Genomic DNA, 14164 nt, shown 5'->3' on the forward strand with positions numbered 1-14164 from the left:
CACGGCCTAGGTGCCCAGCTCAGCGTTTGCTGAATCTGGGTCCCACTTCCCCGAGGAGGGCGGTGGCCTCGCATGGTCTCAGCCTAGCGAGGGACTGCAAGTGGCAGGAGTCTAAGCGGGGCATGAGCCCACGGGACGGGAGAAACCCAGTCAGGCCAGCCCCGGGTGCGGGAGGAGGGCAAGAAATTGGGCAGCCTTCCTGCCGCAAGCACAGGCCTCGTCCTTGGAGAGCCGGAACCGAGACAAGGAAGCTCCCTGCTTCTCGCTCTATTAACTCGGCCAGAACCGTGGGGATCAAAGAGAAAGGTAACGGATCAGAGGATCTGGGGCCAAGGCCGCATCGTGACTCATACCCTCCTCTCAGCCGTGCCCTCCCCGCCAGCCCCTGGAAGTCCTGTCTGATGTCTTCCCTGTGGACGGCTGGGTCTGCGTCCAAACAGCAAAGTGATTCACGGTTTAAGATCTGAGCGCTGGTCGGGACTTGACCGCTTGACTCACCGTGAGTTTTTGCTCTGTCCCTGGCCCTTCTCAGAGTCCCAGCTCCCCATCTATACCAGGAGGGACGTGGATGGGGCGGGGACATGGCCTGGCCCCATTCCTGTGAAAATCATGGGAGCCTGAGGGTCTGAGTGGACCCTCGGCTCAGCAGGAGCCCATAGTGTGAGCATGGCTGGTCATATATTACGATGCGAAGACTGCAGGCCGTATTCATAAAGAGCTGCTAATCCACGTCCACGGGCTGGTAGATCAGCCCCAGGGCACTGTGTCCCGGGTAAGGACAAGGTGAGACTCGTTCAGAGGAGGTGCCCACATAGAGGGACCTGGAAACCAAGTTGGGTGTGTGACTAAGCCTGGAGAATCCGGGTGTGCCCAGCCTGAAGCAGAACAGACCCTGGGGGGCTCCGTCTCCAACATCTCAGGCTTTTCTGGGCAGGGGGACTGGACTCTATGGCCCAGGGACACCCTGGAGATCCAGAGGATTTCCCAGGAGGCTCGCCTTGGCCTCGTGGGATGAAAGACCTTCTTCCAGGCAGAGGCCACCAGGAGAGGGAGAGGGAATGAGCTCCCCATACCTGGAGGTATGCAAAAATAAGCTAGAGGCCCGTTTTTCAGAGAGGCTACGCAGGGGAGTCCTACACGGGGCTCCAGATTTCCCCCTTGTATCTTCTTGGCTTCAGTTTGCTCCCCTACCCCTGTCTCACCCAGTCCCAGGTTCCAGGCCAGAGGGCAGCTGTGGGATTTCTCTCACTTGGCATCGCATCCCCAACCCCTAGCCTCCCTCTGATCCCTCCCGTGGCTCATTTGGGTCCAGGGAGATACGTCTCTGTCCTTGGACATCAGAAGCTGCTGACTCCAAACACCACAATCTCCAAACTGGATCAATTGTCCTGTGACTCTCGGGCACTCCCTGTCATAGCTCACACACGCCCCCCCCCCCCCCCCCCGCACCACGAACACCCAGCCACGCAGCCATAGTCCATCCTAGCCTCCCAGAAACAGCCCGGCCTGCCTTCAGGCACCCTCCAGGTACACCCACATCTAGGCTCCCCTGGGTGCAGCTCCCAGGGCTCAGTAACAGCTGCACACATAGTAAACACGTGGGCTGTTGTGGCCTTTTGAGGTCAATTCTGCAGACTCAAGAGGGGAGGATCCAAATAATCCTGATATAAAGTCTCTACCAACCCAGGCTCCCGAGACCAGGGCTCCCAGGGCCCAGCCCCAGGGGATGGGCTGGGTTAGGTCTGTTCCTCCCTTGAGGCAGCGGGGATGGACAAGCTAAGCCCTGAGGGGCCCTGCCCTCCAGCGGAGTTTCTGTGTGTCTCGTGGATGTTGGAGAAGGGGGACCAAAGTGATGGTGTGAGCGCTGATACTGGGGAAGAATTTTCTCAAAGCCACAGGCTTAGGACAACGAAGTCTCCCCATTTGACAGATGAGGAAACTGAGGCGCCAAAAGAAGCAACGCCCCCTCTGTGGTCAGCCAGCCAGTCAGGGTGGAGCCAGGTCCAGAACCCAGGTCTCTGGATCTCCAGCCCCCATCTTGCTCCTGCTCTGCACTAGACCCCCAGCTCCCTCCCCAGGAGGCTTAGAGAGAATAGTCTGTCTTTTGTTCTGATTGGTGGCTCCTCAACCTGTCCTTTTCTTAGACTGGGGGATGCCCAGACCTGCCCTTTACTGGATTGGTGGGCGCCCGGCCGGCCTTTGTTTGGATTGGTCAGTTTTCTGTGACTCCTCAGGCTAAAGGCGGGACAAGGGTGGTGAGGGGGCAATGGGAAAGGAAACTTGGGGAGAACTGGGGCAGCAGGAGGGAGGGGGCCCCGAGTGGGCTGGATGCAGCCATGGCTGATGGAGCCCAGGGCTCTCTGCCTGGCATCCTCTGTCCACCCACCTCCTGGACCTGCCCCGCTCTGCCCACCACAGGAGTTGGGGGTGTTGAATACAAGAACCCCAGCTGGGAAGGGCCACACCATACTTGGCCTTCAAGACTTACTCACAGGCCACTTTCCCCAGATCTCAAAGCCAACTTCACCTCTTGCATCAACTCAGGGAGGAAATAGCTCGAATTCCAAAGCCCAGGAGGTCTGGGCTCAGAGGGGGGCTGAGTGGCTGCCCAGGGAGAAGAGGATCAATGGGGAGCAGCTGAGAATGGGACATGGGACAAGTCCCAGTGTGGAGGGCCCAGGTGGGGAACTAACGAAGCTCAAGTCAAGGCTAGAACCCCAGAAGTCCTAAAAGATGAGGAACGGCCAAGTACAGGCAGCGCCATGCCTGCTCTCATGCACATCTGCGTGCATCACACCCACACACACAGCCTCACACACACACAGATAGGAACGTAACCCTGTGTACAATGCACACTTAAGTGTGCACTCAGGCATGTACACACACTCACTCACACACATAGCCGGCCTCAGGGTGGGGTGAAAGAGGTCACATTTCCTGCCCTTGCAGCTTTTTTGAACAAACATCATTGGTATAAATATCAGCACAACAACCAGGCAATTTCCCAGACCCCAGAGGAGAATCTGTGTCGTGTATAAAAGTATAGCAATTTCCAGTCCTGTCCCACATCCTTGCCTGTGGAAGCCCTGTGAGGCCATAGCAGGCCCCTTTCCTCTTCTGAGCCTCAGTTTCCTCAGTGAGTAAAAATGGGCCCTTCCAGCTTGCAACCTATAGGTCTATGATTCTGTGTGTGTGGGTGTGTGTGTGTGGCTGCACTTATGGCATGTGAAAGTTCCCAAGCCAAGGATCAAACCTGAGCCACAGCAGTGACAATGCCAAATCCTTAACCACTAGGTCACCAGGGAACTCCATTTTTGTCTCTTAATTCAATGAGGATGGGTGGATGGATATGCGAGTGGGTAGCAGTATGGAAGGAAGGAAGGAAAGATGGATGGATGGATGGATAGATAAATGGATAAATGGATGGATGGATAAGTGGGTGGATGGATGGACGGATGGATGGATGGATAAGTGGGTGGATGGATGGTGGGACAGGTGGATGGCTGGATGAAGGGGATGGTGCCTTCCCGCTTTCCCCAGATCCCCACCTGCAGCTCTGTGGTTGGAGGTAGGTCCACTCAGCACTATAGACAGGGCCATTCCCCATACACCCGTCTTTCACTCCACACACCAATACAGGGGAGACTGTTCCGAGCGAGGGCGCCTCTGGAGCCAGCACTGGGCCGGGATCAGCCTTCCTGCACTTGTTTGGGCAACGGGGAGAGGATCTGGACAAAATTACTCCTAACCCCTTAATGGATTATACGGAGCCAGAGACCCTGGCCCATCCCTACGGGAGCCACCAGCACAGGGACTGTTGGCCTTCTTAAAGGTCAGTGCCACTGTCACAAGCTGCTCTCCTGTCTTGTCTCCATGAGTCTCGATGTCTTTCCCCACCTCCATGAAGACACCTCCATGTCTTTCCCCTCCTGTGACCCTTCCTGCTGTCTGGAACCCAGAGCCCACCCGCCCTCTCTGGAGGGAAACGCGGTGCCCCACGGGAGCCTGGAAGGGGATAACATCAAACCCAACAGTCAGCTTCCTCCCGAGGCTCGTTATATGACTGGGACCGGCCATGCCTACTGCCTCTTCCCACTGTACCTGTGCTGGGTGCCCTGGGTGTCCTGAGTGGGGAGCCCTCCTCTCTCACTGGGCTTTGGTGGCCTGATCTCTAAAGGGGGTCCTTCAGGATCCCCAGGACCTTGGGCCCCTCTCCCTCTCTGCTCCCTTTCCTTCCTCTGGGGCTGTCCCTGGCTCAGGCTCGGTCTCTCTCTCCTTCTCTCCACGCCTCCCCGAGTCGGCCTCCACCTCTGTCGCAGGCGGCCCTCCTGTCTGGTCTCCACGAGTCTTTTCCCACCTCCAAATCCTCTCTCCTCTCTGACGGCTTCTGCCCACTCCCTCCCCAAACCCCCGAGGCATGACCTTGAGAACTTAGGGAGAAAGCCCCCAACTCAAGAGGACACCCATAGAACGAGGGAGCCCAGGAAGGGGGCCATGATGGGGGAGGGCAGAGGTGCCCCACAGATGCCACCTGCACACTCGCTTTGCTTCCCATCCCGGTGGGCATGATGCACCATCTCTCCTCTTCCCAGAAAACAGCCTTCAAGGGCGAAGGAGCATCCCTGTCTTTGTGCCCAGAGTGTACCTGGCAAAGCTCCCCAAAGGAAGCCTCCTGGGGGCTCAGGCCAGAAAAGCTCCCCTGGGCTGGGCCTCGGCCCCCAGCCCGAGCCCAATCACCCCAAGCTTACTCTGTGACACTCACCACCCTCATGGCGCGCCTGGCCCCACATTCGGGAGACAGCAAGGAAGCCGGAGAGGCAGCCCCTCCCGCCCGCCTGCCCAGGCCTGCCACCTGCACAAGGAGCTGCCTCTGTGAATGACACTGGTGCCTCAAAGACGCGACAAGAGCTGCTCTTGCTTAAATACACCGACAAGATCTGTGCTAAGATGTTGCAGCCCAAGACCTCCCCTCACAAGGCTGAGCTGGATCAGGGGCCGGAAAATAGAGGAAAGGGACTTGGTGGCCCTTGGGGACCTGATGTGAAGGAACCATCAGGAGAGAGACCCAGGCCGCAGCTGGACAGGCTCACATGCCAGTGCCCTGCTTTAGTGGGGCATCAGGCTTCGGGGAAGAAAAGGCATGTTTCTCAAGCACGTACTGAGCATTCGAGGTGCCACCTGTGGTTCTCCAACTTGAATGAGCCCCAGAAGCCCCCGGAGGGCTTGGTGACACACCAAGAGGTCTGGGATGAGGCCAAGAACTTGCATTTCCGGGAGTTCCTGTCGTGGCTCAGTGGTTAACGAATCCGACTAGGAACCATGAGGTTGCGGGTTCGGTCCCTGCCTTTGTTCAGTGGGTTAAGGATCCGGCGTTGCCGTGAGCTGTGGTGTAGGTCGCAGGCACGGCTCAGATCCCGCGTTGCTGTGGCTCTGTCATAGGCTGGTGGCTGCAGCTCCGATTGGACCCCTAGCCTGGGATTCTCCATATGCCGCGGGAGCAGCCGAAGAAATAGCAAAAAGACAAAAAAAAAAAAAAAGAACTTGCATTTCCAACACATGCCTAGACGATGCTGGGGCGGCTGGCCCAGGGACCACCCTTGGAGACCCCACGACACACGTGCCCTAATCCTCCTCTGAAACCCGGGAGGCACCTGTCTTGACCACTGCATTCCGTGGATAAGGATCAGAGGAGGGAGGCCTTGCTTGGGTGAGAAGGACCCAGCCCCTGGCCGCCAGTCCCTGCTACCGCCACCTCGTGAGGGGGACTCCTCGGGGAAGGTCCCAAAGGAAGGGAGAAGCAGGGGTCCTGGAAGGAGACAGTGAGGTGGGGCCGTGCGGCGACACAGGACCAGGGTGTGTGGGAGGGGCCCCTTGGAGCGCAGGGGCCCAGTCCTAAAGGAAGACCCCCCCAGCCCGTCCTCTCCCTCTCCTCCCTCCTGCGTGCCCCTCTTCCGCTCCCTGCCCCTCGCAGACTCTGGCATCAGTTGTTACTCCAACAGGGCCGCGTCTCCAGCCTCCGAGCCACACTGGAGACACGTGCACTGTAGAATACACCTGAGCCCGCTCCTGGGCACCCCCGACCGCCCCCCCACCAGCTGCCCGATGAGCTCGGCCCCCACCCTGTGGTCTCCTCGGCAGGATATAGTGAGAACACTGCAGGAGCCGATATTCACAATAGCTCTGCCCAGCCCCGCCACCTGGTCCAAGCCAGTTGCGGCTTCTCCTCTAGCTCCAGCCTCCTCTTAAATGCCTTCCTGCCTGTCCCAGGCCCCCCCAGGTTCCTCAAGGGCTAGGTTTGGGGGGTGGATGAAGGAGGGGAAGGGGAGGGAGGTGGGGAAGGAAGGTAGGAATCGTATGAACAGTCGGTTCTCTGAGCGCCTGACTCCCGGGACCCCTCAGTCCCTTGCACAGGGTCGGGGTGCAGAAAGATGGGGAGAAGAGCATGGAGGGAGGCCAGAGCCACGTGAGGGATGGGGGAGACGGCCCGGGAGGCAGACAGCAGATCAAGGGGCCCAGGACCGGCTCGGGAGCTGCTCCCCCAACCCCACGTCCCGCTGCCTCGTTTAGAGGGCAGAGCCGGTCGTGACCTCCACCCCCACAGCCTGAGCTCTGCTCGGCGACACCCCAGCCTTGCTCCTGAGCCCATGCGGGCTGTTAGGCACCGCCTTGTAGTCACAGGGAGGCAGACAGACGGAAACGCCTTGCTGGGAGTCAGTCACACCACAGAAGGGGAAGCTGGGCAGGAGGGAGGGGAGGGCCCTGTGCCCAGCGGTGTGTGAGGACAGGGGCTCTGCCCGGGGGTCTGTGCCCTGAGAAAGGGCTTGGGGGGCCTGGCCGGCCTTCAGCTCCGGGTTCCAGGACCCTTAATGTCTTCAAAGCCTCCTCAGCGTTACCCACTCCCATGGCCTTCATGGTGGGCTGGGAGCTGGACAAAGCAATTCCAGGAGCCTCTGAGAGGCGGGCACAGTGGCCCACGTGGCTGGGAGGATGGCACTGAGTGACCGGCTGGATCAGTGTCAGGAAAGAGTTTATGCCTCTCAGGAAATGATGGCCACGGGAACAAGTGGATACATGCATAAATGAACGAATGAATGAAAGAGTGAATGAATGAACGAATGAATGAATGAGCGAAGGAAGGAACGAATGAGCCGAGTGAATGAACAAACGAATGAATGAATGAATGATTGAATGAATGAATGAAAGAACAAGTGAATGAATGAACAAATGAAGGAACGAATGAATGAGTGAATGAACGAATGAACAGATGAATGAATGAATGAACGAATGAAAGAATGAATGAACGAGTGAATGGGTGACTGGCCTCCTTTCTCTGGCTTCCCTCCGGGAACATTTTGTCATTGCCCCCCCTCTCGGGCAAATCTGAGCCTCCCACCCAGGGCTCTTCCAGCCCTGGGCTCCCTTTGATGGCGCGGCGTGCGGAATTGCCACTCCTGTGGGTCGGGCCCCCTCATCAGACCCGGGGCTCCTACAGGGCAGAGCCAGGTCCTCCTCCCCCCAGGGACCCCAGTGTCACGCAGCCCACCACAGGTGTCAGGAGGCGTCTGCTGAGCCATAAAATGATTGGCACTTCTGAGTGCCCGGGGCCGTCGGGCTGTTGGGCTGTATGCCATCAGTGAGCAGAGGGGTGGACCCCATGAGCTCTGGAGGCCCCCAGGCCGGGAAGACAACAGAACCCTCTCAAAGTCTCCCAAGGCTGGCGCACTGACTGTCTTAAAGGAGCCTCAGGAACGACGATGACTTGTGCTGAGAATTCTGGCGACCTTTCCAAGGCCGCTCTGCAGGCCAGGAGGCCCTTCTGCCTCAGAATCACCCCCCGGTGCCCACAGGGCAGCGGACAGCGTGTCAGGAGGGAGGGGCTCTTCCCCGAGGGGAGCACTGTCCTTATTACCTTCTTTCATGAGTGAGGGCCCCTCCTCCAGGCAGCCTTCCTGGGTGGGTCATTTGTCCTCCTCCTGAAAATTCCCGCAGGGCCAGAGTTTACAGGGCCCTCGGTGTCCAGTTCCCAGCTGGACGGGTAAGGCTAAGGCCAGGAGAGGCGGGAAAGGACATGACCAGGGTCTCGCCTGGACTCAGGAGGCTGTTGCCCCAGGCCAGAGCCCTTTAGGACACCCCTCGCTGCTGTTTGTCTTAGGGGTCCCTCCAGTCCCACACCTGGGCCAGCGGATGGGCTGAGCCCCTCTCAGATGCCAGGTGACGCTGAGTGTCTCCCTCCAGGCCAGGGACAGGGCCTCGGGTCTCTCTCTCTGTGTCAGACACGGTGCCCACAGTGGGAGGGCAATGCTGGATGGCACCTGCCTGGCGTGGGGTCAGTGAGGGCCTGCAGAGGGCATGGGGAAGGGCCAGCCTGGAGAGGGGCTGGCGGGGGTGACGCGAAGGCGGGCCTGGCAGAGCGTCTCCTCCAGTGCGAGATGGAGAGCAGGGCACAGAGGGGCTGCCCGTGCCGGGGGCTCTCCCCCGCCCTGACCTGAGCTCTCTGTTTCCCTCTCAGCGTGTCTGTGCACCCCATGCTCCTTCTACTCTGGTGTGTGTCTCCCCCGCAGCCTCACTGCTGGCTACCATGACTGTATTTGGCTCTGTTTTCAGGGCCTGGCCCATCCTGGCTGTTCCCCAAATCCTGGGGTTGGGGGGTGGTAAGGGAAAAGGCCTGGGACAGAGATAAGGACCGACTCAGAGGCAGAGGGACGGATCTAAGAGCCCGGAGGGGACCCTGGGGATGGGGCTGGCCGGGGTCAGAAGCCTCCCCAGCCCCAAGGGAAAGGCCCTGGGGACCCAGCCAGAGCCAGAGGGAGGAGTGGGGTCGGCCGCTCCCTCTGCCCTGGCTCCTGGCCCCCCTTCCCCTGAAGGAATGCAGGGGTGCTTTCGTCCTTCCTAAAAATAGCTCCACTGTACTGGGGGTTGGAATGAGAAATCTGGGCAGCCTTCATCTCAGGCCCGCCCCCTGCCTCTGGGCTCCCACCCACTCTGTGCCCCAGAGTAGGGGCATCTCTGAGCCCCCCCTCCTCTGCCTGCAGCAGGTCTGGCTGTATCCCTCCCTGGCAGAGGACTGCTGTGGCCCCCAGGTCGCAGGATCTGCTCTGAGCTCCCAGTTGTGTAGGAGTTGTTCGTAAATCGCACAGCACCTCAGAGGCGCCAGCACTGTTCCTACTGAGGCCCCAGGCCGGGCCCCAAGCTCTAGCCTCTTCCCAATCTCTTTTTTTCTGTCTTTTGACAGAGAGCTCAGGTCAGAGCCAGGGAGAGCCCCCTGGCACCCGTGGCATATGGAGGTTCCCAGGCTAGGGGTCTAATCGGAGCTATAGCCGCTGGCCTACACCACAGCCACAGCAACGCGGGATCTGAGCCGCATCTGTGACCTACACCACAGCTCACGCCAACACTGGATCCTTAACCCACTGAGCAAGGCCAGGGATCGAACCCGCAACCCCATGGTTCCTAGTTGGATTCGTTTCTGCTGCACCACAACGGGAACTCCCCCTCTGACCGTGCTCCCCACGCCCTCATTCCCCCACCTCCAGGCCTTGGCTCCTCCATCTCCATTTCTGGCCCCGAGGTGTCCTCTCTTGTCCCTCCTGTCCCCCATGCCAGGTGCTCTCAGCCCCATCTCCCCTCCACTGCTCCCCTCGGCGGGTCAGCAAGGGCTGGGCCCCCCACGAGACGTAAGCACAGACACGGCAGGCCTAGGGCCCACGGCCGTGCCTCGAACCCTGGACCCTCTCAGGCCCTCCATCTCCCCACCTCGCTCTGGTTCTCCCTCTGCACCCCGCACCTGGAACGTCCCTCGGCTCCAGTCTCTGGGGGAAAGGCCCATCCAGCCTCACCTCCTCTCTGCCTCCATTTCTCAGACGGGGGAACCGAGCCCCAGAGAGGGGAGGGGAGGAGAGGGGGCCCCACAGCCACGGAGCTGCCCGTGGGCCTGCGTTACACTGCCTCCTCTGCAGGGACCCCAACAGCGGGGCTCCAGGGCCCGGGCCAGGCTCCTCACGACCCACCGCCCCGCCCAGCCCGCTGTGGGGGAGGCTGGCCTCCAACCTTATTTGCCTTTGGAGGGCCCGGGAAGCCGGAGAGCAAACATCCGGGATCTGCAGAGCTTCCCCTGCTCTCCCGCCTCATATCCCAGGGTCCGGGAGCCACTGAGCGCGTGCCCCCCCCCCCCCCAAACACACACAGAGGGAGCCCAGGGCCAGGTGAACATGCCAGCCCGGGAGATCTCATAAGGTTGCTGTGCCTACGAATCTGCTCAGGGCCAGAAGAGACAACGGTGTCCCCAGACCTTACACTTCGTCTCAGAAATGAACACTAAACTCTTTTGTGTGACTTTTTTTTTTTTTTTAGTGTCTTTTTTTTTTTTTCTCTTTTACGGCAGCACCTGAAGCATATGGAGGTTCCCAGGCTAGGGGTCCAATCGGAGCTGCGGGTGCAGGCCACAGCCACAGCTGCAGCCGCAGCAACACCAGATCTGAGCCACATCAGCGACCTATACCACAGCCTGTGGCAACGCTGGATTCTTAACCCACTGAGCTGGGCCAGGGATTGGACCTGTGTCCTCATGGACACTATGTTGGGTTCTTAACTTACAGAGCCACAGTGAGAACTCCTCGTGCGACTTTTCTGATTGCAAAATTCTGCATACACTCATCATAACGGCCTCTTTCCCCCCACTTTGCAGGGAGCTCCTGCTTTGCTGGTGACCTAAGCGCAGATGTGACCTGCCCATTAGCTGTCCGTAACGCATGTCCCTATGGGCCATCATGTGACCACAGCCCAAGAAGTCCCTTGGGTCCTTAGCAGGATGTCACACAGCATGTTGGTTTGTGACTGTGGGAGAATGCGTGTGAGAGTGTAAATGCGTGAGCACCCCGAGACCACATCTGTGCACGAGCCGTCTGTGCGTGCAGGTGCCCAGGATGTGATGTGGGTTGTTCACACCCACGTGAGCCTGGGTGTGAGCAGGGAGCGTGTAGCTGTGTCTGCAGGACTGCGAGTGCACCAGTGGCTGATTTCATGTGCGAACCAGTGAATGGGTTTATGGCTGGGGGCTGGCAGCTGCACTTGTGAGGGATCTGAGTCTCTTTCCCTGGGCGCCCCATCACCTCTGCTCACGTCCCTACCCTGCCACGTGTCACCTGTGTGGCACTGGACAAGTTCCCCTTCCTGGGCTCCGTTTCCTCATCTATAAAATGGTGCCTTCTCCCAGAGCCACTAAGAAGCCTAAGCTGTTCCTAGCAGGGGGTGAAGCCACCTCTGCGCAAGTTACAAAGAGGTGACCCCAACCCTCTGGGCAAATGCAGCCTGAGAGGCGAGGATTGGTTGGGGTGGTGGGGAGTAAGCCGGGTCTCAGCGCCGCCCTGCCTCTGCTGGAGCCCTGTGCCAGCAAGGTACAACCTGAGAGGTGAGAAGCTGCGGTCCTGCAGGTGAGCAAGAACTAGCAGCCTCCTTTCTTCCTGCCCCAGCTGCAGGTATGTAGCCCGGGAATAGAGGGTCTCTGATGCATGCCAGGCTCTGAGGACACCCTCCCCCTGCCATCTTCCCCTGGGACTCTGTCCCCTTCACCCAGGCCACCCTGCCCTCTCCAATGCACAAGAGGAGATCCTCCTAGAAGCCATGAGGGAGACTGGCAGGCCAAGGAATGGGGGGGCAGCAGAGGCTCAGAAGCCACTCTCCACACCGCTGCCCAGCTGCGCTGTGAGACAGGGAGACTGTGACCTGGAGGGGGCCACGGAGGGGACTCTCCCAGGGACAGAGCTCAACCCAGCCAGTCCAACCCAGTCTCAAGACCTCGGTCGTGGAGTTGGGGAGACCCGAGCTCTGAACTGCATTGGCTCCGGAATGGAGCCCAAGGGAGTAGGCGTGGCTCCCAAGGGACAGGCTCTTCCAGACCCGAGTCCTCAGCTGTTGGCGAGGATCCCCTCCCCCCCGACCCCCCGGGCCACCCACCGGGGCCAGATTCCCTGCTGGTGTGATTAACCGAATTATGGCATTTTTTCTTGAGCAAATTGCATCGGCCTAATTGAATGAGGCTGCAGGAGCCGGGGCTGGAGGCTGACAGCGGGTGAGGATGGCAGGAGCCGGGAGAGGAGGGGCTGGGAACAAGTTGGGGGGGTTGCTGACAATGCTGGGCAGCAGGGCACAGAAGGGGTGAGAGAGGGAGGGGGAGGGCTGTGGGCACAGAGCACATCACTCACTCGGGGCACGCCGCCTGCACACCCACTGAGCTCCCGCCACACAGGGCGCCTGGGCACAGGGATGTGACAGGCGCTCTTCCCAAGAGACCACTGAGCATTCGTTTAGTGCCAAGCACTGCGTTCACTTAAAAGCACCGTTTCAGGTAATCCTCCCAACAGCCCCAGTTTACACTTGAGGGAACTGAGGCTCAAAAGATGAAAAGACTTTTGCTAAATGTCAGAGCCAGACGGGGCTGTCTGACACCACAGCCTTTGCTCTCACCGGGTACCTGTGGCACCCCACTGCCAGGCTCCCAGCCCACCTCCAGGAAGCCTTCCTGGGGCCTCACGCCCCCCCCATACTTGGGCCCAGATGCCATTTCTGTCCCCACTTCCCCTCAGCCACTCTGCGGTGTCTGTCCTTTGTCTGACGGTCAGCAGCTGAGGCTGGGGCTCATCTGACACCATCGCACACCCGCCCCATCACTCACAGAGCACCTGTGACCTCTCTCCTTCCCACGCAGCATCCACTCCGTATCACAGTCATCGCCTCAGGGTGACACACAGGGACAGCATCGCTGCCACCTTCACCTGGCATGTCCCACATACTCAACGACACATTTCACAGTATCCATCATGTCACACATCACTGAGTGTCACAGAGCCACACACGGGGAGAAACTATGACTTTCACCCTCGCTCGGGGTGGCCCACCCTCAGTGTCACACACCGTGTTCCCAAGGTCCCCGGTGCCACCCTCACACAGCCTCATACACACAGTTCCCAGCGGGCTCTGTGTTGCACCGTCTCATTTGCAGTGTCATCCAGGACTTTTGACCTTAAAATATCCGCCTTTGCGGAAATGACATCATGTCTGAGATGTGCATGAAAATTCTTCAGCAAAGAAACCAATAAAATGGGAGAAAATACTTGCACATCATATATCCGAAGAGGGGCAAACATCTAGAATACGTGAAGAAGTCCTGCAGCTCAACCCCAACATAAACAAACAACCTGATTTTATTATGGGAGAAGGCCTTCCATAGACATTTCCCGAAAGCAGATGTACGAACGGCCAACAGGCACCCGAAAAGATGCTCGGCCTCACTAATCACTGGGAGATGCAAATTAAAACCACAATGAGATGCCAGCTCAGACCTCTCAGGGTGACTGCTATGAAGAAAAAAAGAGAAAAAAACAGAAAATCAGTGCTGGCGAAGATGTGGAGAAACCGGAACACTAGCACGCTGTTGGAGGGGATGCAAAATGGTACAGCTGCTAGGGAAGACAGGATGGTGGTTCCTCAAAAATTAAAGACAATCCCACTTCTGCGTAGGTACCCGAAAGACCTGAAAGCAGCATCTTAACAAGATACTGGTACACCCAGGTTCACGGCCGCCTTATTCATAAAAGTCAGAAAGGGGAAGTAACCCAAACGTCCATCAGTGGCTGAATAAACAAAATGTGGTTTAATGGTGAAATATTACTCAGCCTCGAAAAGGAAGGAAATTCTGATATAAGTTACGACACACCAGGGGTGACCCTTGAGGTTATTATGCTGAATGAAATGTCAGTCATGAAAGCATACATACTGCATGACTCCGTTTATATGAGGCACTAGGATATTCAGATTCATAGAAAGTAGAATAGAGGTTATCGGGACTGGGGGGAGGGGGAGTCGTTTAATGAGTATACTTTTCGGTTATGAAAATGAAAGAAGTTCTGGAAAAGGGTTGCATGGTGACGTGAATACCGCGGAACTCTACATTTTAAAATGGTTACAACAGGGAATTCCCTGGTGATCTAGTGGGTAGGGTTTGGGGCCCTCTTCCCTGCAGCATCACGGCATCTCTGCAGTGCTGAGACGAGAGTCAGGGACTCAGTGTTGCTGCAGTGACAACCTATGCTGCAGGTGGAAACTGATCCCTGGCCCGGGAACTCCATATGCCACAGGGAGGCCAAAAAAGAAAAAGAAAAAAAAAATA

At 58.3% G+C, this 14164-nt stretch overlaps 1 protein-coding gene across 3 annotated transcripts in view; it reads right to left on the reverse strand.

The window, feature by feature from the left end:
• PDE2A (phosphodiesterase 2A) overlaps window positions 1-14164 on the reverse strand; it is a 65054-nt gene that overhangs the window by 32414 nt on the left and 18476 nt on the right. The window lies entirely within an intron of this gene.

The sequence above is a fragment of the Phacochoerus africanus genome, chromosome 11 (genome assembly GCF_016906955.1).
Source record: "Phacochoerus africanus isolate WHEZ1 chromosome 11, ROS_Pafr_v1, whole genome shotgun sequence".
Taxonomy (NCBI): domain Eukaryota; kingdom Metazoa; phylum Chordata; class Mammalia; order Artiodactyla; family Suidae; genus Phacochoerus; species Phacochoerus africanus.